We start from the raw sequence: 8,843 nt of genomic DNA, 5'->3' as shown, positions 1-8,843 counted from the left end.
CAAAGGTCCTGAGTTCAAATCCCAGCAACCACATGGTGGCTCACAACCACCTGTAATGAGACGTGATGCCCCATTCTGGTGTGTCTGAAGATAGCTACAGTGTACTTACTTATAATAATAAATAAATCTTTAAAAAAAATGGCCTCCATAGGCTCCTATATTTGAGTGCTTAGTGTTATGAAATATAATGCCGTAAGGGGGTGCCTGGTAGAGCCATGCCAAAGTATGCCCCTGAGTAATTACACCATGCAACAGATCTGGTGTAAGGGGGTGGTGTTATTGGGGGAAGGGAGAAGAATGAGGTCCAGGAGAAGTGGTTGAGGCAATTGAGTGGACATACAGACGGCAGACAGACCCAACCAGAGCCTTGGGAGCAGAGATGGGGCAGGGGAACACACAGAGGAGGACAGAAAGGGGGAGAGAGAATGCTAGGACTGAGAGAGCGCAGTGGGGGATGCCTAGTGGATTCACCTATAAGCTAACACTTGGTCATCTGGAAGTGACTGTAATTGAGATGGATAGGAAGTAAGGCCTTGCTGGAGGAAGTGTGTCACCTGGGGTAATCTTTGGGGTTTCAAAAGCTCAAGCCAGTCCCAGTGTCTCTCTCTTCCTGCTGCCTGTGGATTGAATGTAGAACTCTCAGCTACTTTTCCAGTACTGTGTCTCACCATGATGATGATGGATTAAACCTTTGAAAGAATGCGCAGGCCAGTAAGCAGCATTTCTCCATGGCCTCTGTGTAAGCTCTGCCTCAGCATTCCTACTCTGTTTAGTTCTTGTCCTGACTTCCCTCAGAGACGGGCTGTTACCTAGAAGTAGAAGATGAAGTTAACGCTTCTCTTGCCTAGTTGCTTTTGCTCGTAGCAAAAAAACCTAGTTGATTTCATCAAAGCAATCATAACCCTAAGTAACACATATTTGAGGGCTGAGGAGGTGGCTCAGCAAGTAAAATACCTCCACACAAGTATGAGGATCAGAGTTGGAATCTCCAGCATCTACATAAGTTCTACATAAATGCAGCATCTACAGGCATGTACTGTAGTTCTAACTCTCAGCACACAGGAGGCAGGAACAAGGATTCCTGGAGCAATCTCCCTGAATTGTCTTCCTGAATGGTAAGCTCTGAGTTCAGATGAGAGACTGCCTCATTATATAAGGGGAGCGCTGTAGGAAGCACAGCTTAGAATAAGTACTGGAGAACCAGGAATGTCAATCACATGGGCCTGTTTTCTTCAATGGAAGGAAAGGAATGATGCTTAGCCACCTGGAATGCCGAGTGAGAAGTGGTTCATCACTCTGGTGATTCTCGGCTGTTCTATTAGGAGCTGGCCTCCACCTGAATCCTTCAAATATCCTGATCATCGTTAGCCCTAATCCTGTGGTGACTAGAATATATCCATGTAAGAGGCTCCTTGTACTTTGCATCCTCCACTAAAAGAATTTATCTTGTTTATCACAGATCTTTCTCTGGGCCCTAGCTCTGAACTCAGTTTCTTAGCCAATAGAACTCATTCTTATTGCAAAGGTCACAGGTCACAAGTTCTACTGTGTTTAAATGTGTAAGAAAGATAAACCATGAGGTCAGTCTCTGGAAGGCTATGACCCAGTGCCTACAGAGATGGCTATGACCCAGTGCCTACAGAGATGGCAATGACCCAGTGCCTACAGAGATGGCAATGACCCAGTGCCTACAGAGATGGCAATGACCCAGTGCCTGCGGAGATGGCACTGACCCAGTGCCTACGGAGATGGCAATGACCCAGTGCCTGCAGAGATGGCACTGACCCAGTGCCTGCAGAGATGGCACTGTCAGGTTTTATTTTCCACCTCTTCTAGATCAGAAATTTGGCAACAATTCCTTGGCTATGATATAAAAGCACAGTCAGCAAAAAAGGTGAATTTTATTTCATAGAAAAAACTAGATACGGTGGTACAAACCTATAACTTCTGCACGTGAGAGACTGAAACAGAATCCAATGCAAGTTCAAGGCCAGTCTCTGCTACATAGCAAGTACTAATCCGGGCAGAGCTACATATATAGTCAGACCTCTGTAGCCCTGCTGGTCTGTAGGCTAGGCAGGTCTCAAACTCACAGAGACCTTCCTATGTCTGCCTGCCAAGTGCTGGGATTAAAGGTGTGCACCACCACACAGCCCTGTTTTAGTTTTTAACTGTTGGGCATACTGGCACACACCTTTAGTCACAGCACTTACCAGGCAGAGGCAGACCCATCTCTATGAGCTCCAGGCCAGCCAAGGCTCCACAGTGGGGCCTTGTCTCAAAAACAAAGTAAAATAATGTGTGTGAATGTGTGTTTGTGTGTGCATGTGTGGGAGTGTGTGCACTTAGGTGCCCCCATAGGCCAGAGGCAGCAGAACTCCTGGGGCTGGAGTTACAAGGTGCTGAGAGCCACCCATTGTGGGCAACTGGAACTGAACTTGGCTCCTCTGCAAGACAGCAAGCACCCTAAACCACTGAACCATTCTACCACACATGCTTTCTGCCACTGCACTCTCTTGTCACTCTGTAGTAAGTTTTGAAATCAGGAAGTGTTACTTCTCCAAATTTGTTCTCTTTTCAGATTGTTTTGGCTTTGAGGAGTCCCCTGAGATTCCATCCCACAGTATAGACCATCTATCCAGTGAGGATTCATAATCAGTCATTGTGGGCCACCCAAGATGAGTGCTAGGAACTGAAACCCGGTCCTCTGCAAGAGCAGCATATGCTCTTTCTTAACCACTAAACTGTCTCTCCAGTACACTATTCCAAAAGCAGTGAAGTAATTTTGACAAGAAGACCAACAACACTTCTAAACAATTTGACAGTGGATGCAGAATTTAAATAGACATTTCTCCAAAGAAAACACAAGTGGTCACGAAAAGATAGTTGAAACATTAGTTATCAGGGAGACAAAAGTGACTGAGAGCCCAGTAGGATGACCTTAAAGAAAATAGATAACAAGCTTGGACAAGGATTCAGAGCTCTGAACCACGGCCCAGTGTGAGGTGGTGCAGCCACTGAGGGGTAAAAGAGCCTTGCCTGGAAAAAGCTAAGCAGACTTACCGTGCAGCGCAGCCGTTCCACTCTGGATACAAACAAACAAAACAAAACAACGACAGCAATCAGGGACTCAAAGATGTCTTCACGTCCATTTTTGTAATAATTCAAATATTCATCAGTGAACAAGCAATTACTGTTTTCAGGTGTCAACATGACGGCCCAAAGATTGTGTAGACAGCCGATAAGCTATTTCTGAGTATTCGCGTGAGGGGTTCTCAGGAGAAATCAGCACAGAATCAGTAAGTAGACTGAAAGAAGTGGTTAGCCAGGCATGGAGGTCCATGCCTGTAATCTCAGCACCCAGAAGGCCAAGGCACAGGGAAACCAAGTTTCAGACCAATGTGAGTTATGTCAGACTCTGTCTCATAAAAGCAAAAACCAGAAGGCTAGGGAGATAGCTCACGGGTAGAGTGTTTGATCCTGTGGCAGCACCAGCACCTGTAAACGCAGTGCTCAGATGAGAGGCAGCGACAGGAGGATTTCCAGAAGTTCAGGGGCCAGTTATAAACAGCAACATCTTCAAACAACAAAAGAACTCTGCTTCGATCAAGCCAATTCCTAAAATAAACTTCCTCTTGTATGTCTATAAACAGAGGCTCCTCTGTTTATAATTAGTCATGTCCCAATAAACCCACTTTAAGCCAAAATATAAGAGCTCTTGCTGATCTTCTAGAGGACTTGAGTTAGGTTCCCAGCACCCACACCAAGAGTCTCATAACTGCCTGTATTCCAGCTTCAGGGGAATTGATGTCCTCTACTGGCCTCTTTGGCCACTTGCATGCATAAAGTGCACGCGCATTTGCAACACCCAACACATCCAACATCACAGCCTTGTAGTGCAGTCTGGTCAATAGAGAGTCTGGAGTCATCCTTGTGACTCGCCTGTGTCGCCTAGCAATCACAAGGATGCCTTCTGCATAGACAAACACTAAAATATCAATCTTCTAAGGGTAAGCTAGAACCCAGCATGGGATGCATGCCTGTAATCTAAGTACTGTGAAGTTGTAGGCAGAAGATCAGGAGTCCAAGCCAAGCCTGAACTACACAGCAAGTCCCTGACTCCAAAACAAAGCAAAACAAAACAAAACAGAACCCAATCAAACAAGAGTCATATATACATACATATACACATACACACACACACACACAGAGAGTACATATACACATAGGTAGGCATGTAAGCAAATACTCATATACATAAGTTTTGTTTAAAAAGATTTATATTTATTCTTTTTTAAAAGATTTATTTATTTATTTTATGTATGTGAGTACCCAGACACACCAGAACACCAGAAGAGGGCATCAGATCCCATTACAGATGGTTGTGAGGCACTATGTGGCTGCTGGCATTTGAACTCAGGACCTTTGGAAGAACAGTCAGTGCTCTTAACTCTTAACTGCTGAGCCATCTCTCCAGCCCTTTATTTATTCTTTTTTTTTTTTTTTTTGTGGTTTTTTCGAGACAGGGTTTCTCTGTGTAGCCCTGGTTGTCCTGGAACTCACTCTGTAGACCAGGCTGGCCTCGAACTCAGAAATCTGCCTGCCTCTGCCTCCCAAGTGCTGGGATTAAAGGCGTGCACAACCACCGCCTGGCTTATTTATTCTTTATTTGCCTGAATGTGTGTATGTGTACCATGTGCATGTCTGGTAACCAAGGAGGCCAGAAGGCAGCACCAGGTGTGGAACTACAGACCACTGTGAGCCATTGTGAGGGTACATTAGTATTCAAGTTAGTCTCAGGTAGTGTCTTTCTTCCTTTTTCTTTTTCTTTTTCTTTTTTTTTCTTTCTTTTTTTTCTTTTTTTTTTTTTTTTTTTTTTTTTTTTGGTTTTTTGAAACAGGGTTTCTCTGTGATGCCCTTGCTGTCCTGGAACTCACTTGGTAGACCAGGCTGGCCTCGAACTCAGAAATCCACCTGCCTCTGCCTCCCAAGTGCTGGAATTAAAGGTGTGTGCACCATTGCCCAGCTTCAGGTAAATTCTTAAGCAGATAACAGCCATTATCTTTGCCAAATTATCACAAGAATGGTTGCTAGGCCAATTACTAATATGGTTCCCACCCCCCACAACCCCCCCCCCCCACAAACCTCCTGAGCTGGGCATCCACAGTCTGAGTAACTCTCAGCACTACTGTCTTTCAAGCTCCTTTATGACCGGCCATTAAACTCCACTTACACTATACAATCACTTTCTAGTTCAAAATCTCAAAATCTTCCATATTCAAAAAACAAGGAAACAAACAAACAAATCCTAGCATGACCAGGCCTATCATGGTAATTCCCCACTCCTGGTACAACTTCTATGCTAGTTACTCTTCTATTGCTGTTACAAAACACCATGACAAAGGCAATTTATTTAAAAAAAAATGTGTTGTAAGACATGGTGGTGCACAACTTTAATCCCAGCATTCTAGAGGCAAAGCCAGGTAAATCTCTGGGTTCAAGGCCAGCCTGGTCTAGGTAGTAAGTTCCAGGGCATCTGGGAAAAAAACAAAAATAAGAACAGAAGAAAATTCTCTTTGTCCCAGCAGCTATTCCCTGATTGTAAGTCCCCTGCGGAAACGGACCTCCTAAGGCCCTCTTCCTTCTATACTGAATGTTGAGTGTCTCAATCTTGTGCCCGTCTTGTGCAAGGAATCACAGCTGCTGAGAGTTCTAGAATGCCATGGCCGTGTCACACCAGGAAGACGGCGCCCCACGCCAGCTTCCTCCAGCTCTTGTTTCTCTTCCGCATCCTCTTCTATGAGAGCTCCTGAGCTTGGAGGGATGATACAGATAGCAACTTAGGGCTCTCTATTAATGTTACACTTATTCTCTTCAATGTGCCCAGCCTCAACTCTGCACCAACAGCTACCCACTACAGAAAACACACACACACACACACACACACACGCACACGCACACGCACACGCACACACACACACACACACACGGAAACCAACATTTTAAAAAAATTCATTTCTGATCAGACCTGAGAGCAGCTGTAATTATGAGCACAAGCATAAATATTTAGAAGGCATTGTGACAAATGCATCATGTCCATTTAACAAAACGACATCAGACAGTGTGCGTGGTTGTGTGCACCTTTCATCCCAGCACTTAGGAGGCAGAGGCAGGTAGTGTTCTGTGAGTCTAAAACCAGCCTGTTCACATATCAAGCTGCAAGCCAGCACCACTGCATAGTTAGACCTTGTGGTGGTTTGAATGAGAATGGGCTTCATAGGTCCCATATGTGAATATATGTGAATATTTGGTTCCCAGTCAGTGGATTGTTTTGAATAAAGAGGTGTGTCTTTGTTGGAGGAGATATGTCCCTGGAACACACTGTGAGGTTTCAAAAGCCCATGCTAGGCTCAGTGTCACCGTCTCTCTCTGAGTGCTGCCTGGAGATCAGGATGTAAAGTTCTTAGCTACTGCTCTAGCACCATGCCTACCAGCCAGCTGCCACATTCTCCACCATGATGGTCACCAGCTGTAATCCTCTGAAACTATAAGCAAGCCCCCACTTAAATGATTTCTTTTAGAAGAGTTGCCTTGATCATGGTGCCTCTTCACAGCAGTAGAAGAGTAACTAAGACAGACCCAGATGCAAATGAACAATTTCCCCAATGAGGCCTATGACACTCCCAGCCTCATGGTTTTTTTAAATCAGGTTTATATTTTTTAATTTATGACTTACTTGTTTGTTTGCTTATGAGATGGGTCCTCTTACAGCACAGGATGACTTCCAACTAGCCATGGAGTCAATGATAACCTTGGATTTCTCAATTTACTGCCTCTACATCCTAAATACTGAGACCATAGGTATATGACGTCATGAAGAGTCTATGTGGTTCTCAGGATTGAACCCAGAGCTGTGTGCATGCTAGGCAAGCATGCTGCCACCTGAGCCCCAGCCCCAGCCCCGATCCTGCATCTTCTGTTAATTTTAACTTTGCTATCATTGTGTGTGTGTGTGTGTGATTCCTGGCAAGCACCTACCACATCATGCAGATGAAGGTCAGGGGCAACTTTTAGGAGTTGGTCTCTCCTTCCATTGTGGGATCCTGGGAGCCATCACAGGTCTTCAGTCTTTCATCTGCTGAGCCACCTGGTTGCCCTTCATTGTTCTTCTTTAATTATATTTTGAATATGTGTGTGTGTGTGTGTGTGTGTGTCTGTCTCTGTCTGTCTGTGATCAAATGCCTCACATGGACTGAGTATGAAAGTCAGAGAACAACTTCCTGGAGCTGGTTCTCTTGTTCTGCACATGAGTCCTGGAGTTGACCTAGGGTAGGAAGGCTTGGCACCTTTCCCTGCTGAGCTATCTCACTGGCCTGGTTCTTCTTACTGGAGGAAGCTATAGTCATGATGCAAGGATGTAGCCACAGAGCAGGGAAGGATTGGGGGCCATTGTTGTAACCAGTCTACCACAAGGAGTCTGGATCCAGATTTTAAAGACTGTACATCTTCTTGATTTTCCCAAAGACGAGTGTGTAGGTTTGAGGATCTGATGACAGCCTTCCCTAAACAGTCACACAGATTAACAGTTTCCCAGGAGATTGTTTAAATTTGGAGTTCATGCCTATGGTCAGGTTAACTTCACCTCCCACCTATTTACTAAGAATGTTTGCACCAAGTGGTAGTGGCGTATGCCTTTAATCCCAGCACTTGGGAGGGAGAGGCAGGTAGATTTCTGAGTTTGAGACCAGCCTGGTATAGAGTGAGTTCCAGGACAGCTAGGGCTACACAGAGAAACCCTGTCTCAAAAAACCAAAAAAAAAAAAAAAAGTTTGTGATGAGTATTTGTTTTATTAACCACTTTCCCTTTATCTATAGAGGATATGTGGTTTTCTTCTTTATCTGCTATTGTGAAGAATGACATAATTTCCTAATAGTACAAACTGTACCACCTTATAGGATCATGGTGTATTGACCACCCTATTGCATTTGACTCATTGGTATTTTAGGAAGAGCTTTTAGGTTTGTTGTTGTATTTGTAAATAAAACGGCTACAGGTTTACTCTTTCAAAGGGGGAGCAGGGGAAATGGTCCAGTTGTTAAGAGCACTGGCTACTGTTGCAGAGGGCTCAGGTTTGATCCCCAACACCCACATACATGGTGGCTCACAACCATCTATAACTCTGGTCCCATGGGAGCCACTGCCTTCTTCTGGCCTCCACAGGTACCAGGCACATGGTGTGCTGTCATGCATGAGAATACAAACACTCATACATATAAAATAAAATAGATAAATCTAAGAGAACAGTTTGAGGGATAGGGGCTGGGGAAATAACTCAGTGTAGAGAGGGCTTGCTGGGCAACCATGGGAACCTGGAGTAGACACTCAGAATCCATGAGAAATCTGGACATGGCAGCACCTGTAACTCCAGCACTCACTGGGGATGGATGGATGCCAGGAGGGTCATGGTTTAACCACTCAGTCAATAGTAGGCTCAGCAAGAGACCCTGTCTAAATTAAAAAGTAAGGAAGACTGGTTGAGGAGATGCCTCAGTTAAAGTGTTTGTGGATGGAGCAAGATCAGAGTTCTGATTTCCAGAACCCAGGAACCATCAGGTGTGTGGCAAGTCACCTGCAGTTCCAGCCTTGGAAGGACAAGACTGGGTATTCTGGGAGAAAGTTGGCGTGAAGTGGAAACTTAAGGGTTCTTTGGAAACTCATTTGGATGGTGTTTTGCTGAGGCAAACACGTGAAGAAACGTTTTGTTAAAGTGGACATGGTGGCGCACGCCTTTAATCCCAGCACTTGGGAGGCAGAGGCAGGCGGATTTCTGAGTTCAAGGACA

This window comes from Mastomys coucha, unplaced genomic scaffold (assembly GCF_008632895.1).
Source record: "Mastomys coucha isolate ucsf_1 unplaced genomic scaffold, UCSF_Mcou_1 pScaffold21, whole genome shotgun sequence".
In the NCBI taxonomy this organism is placed as follows: Eukaryota; Metazoa; Chordata; class Mammalia; order Rodentia; family Muridae; genus Mastomys; species Mastomys coucha.
The sequence above is the reverse complement of the archived record's forward strand: the minus strand, read 5'-3'. Positions refer to the sequence as shown.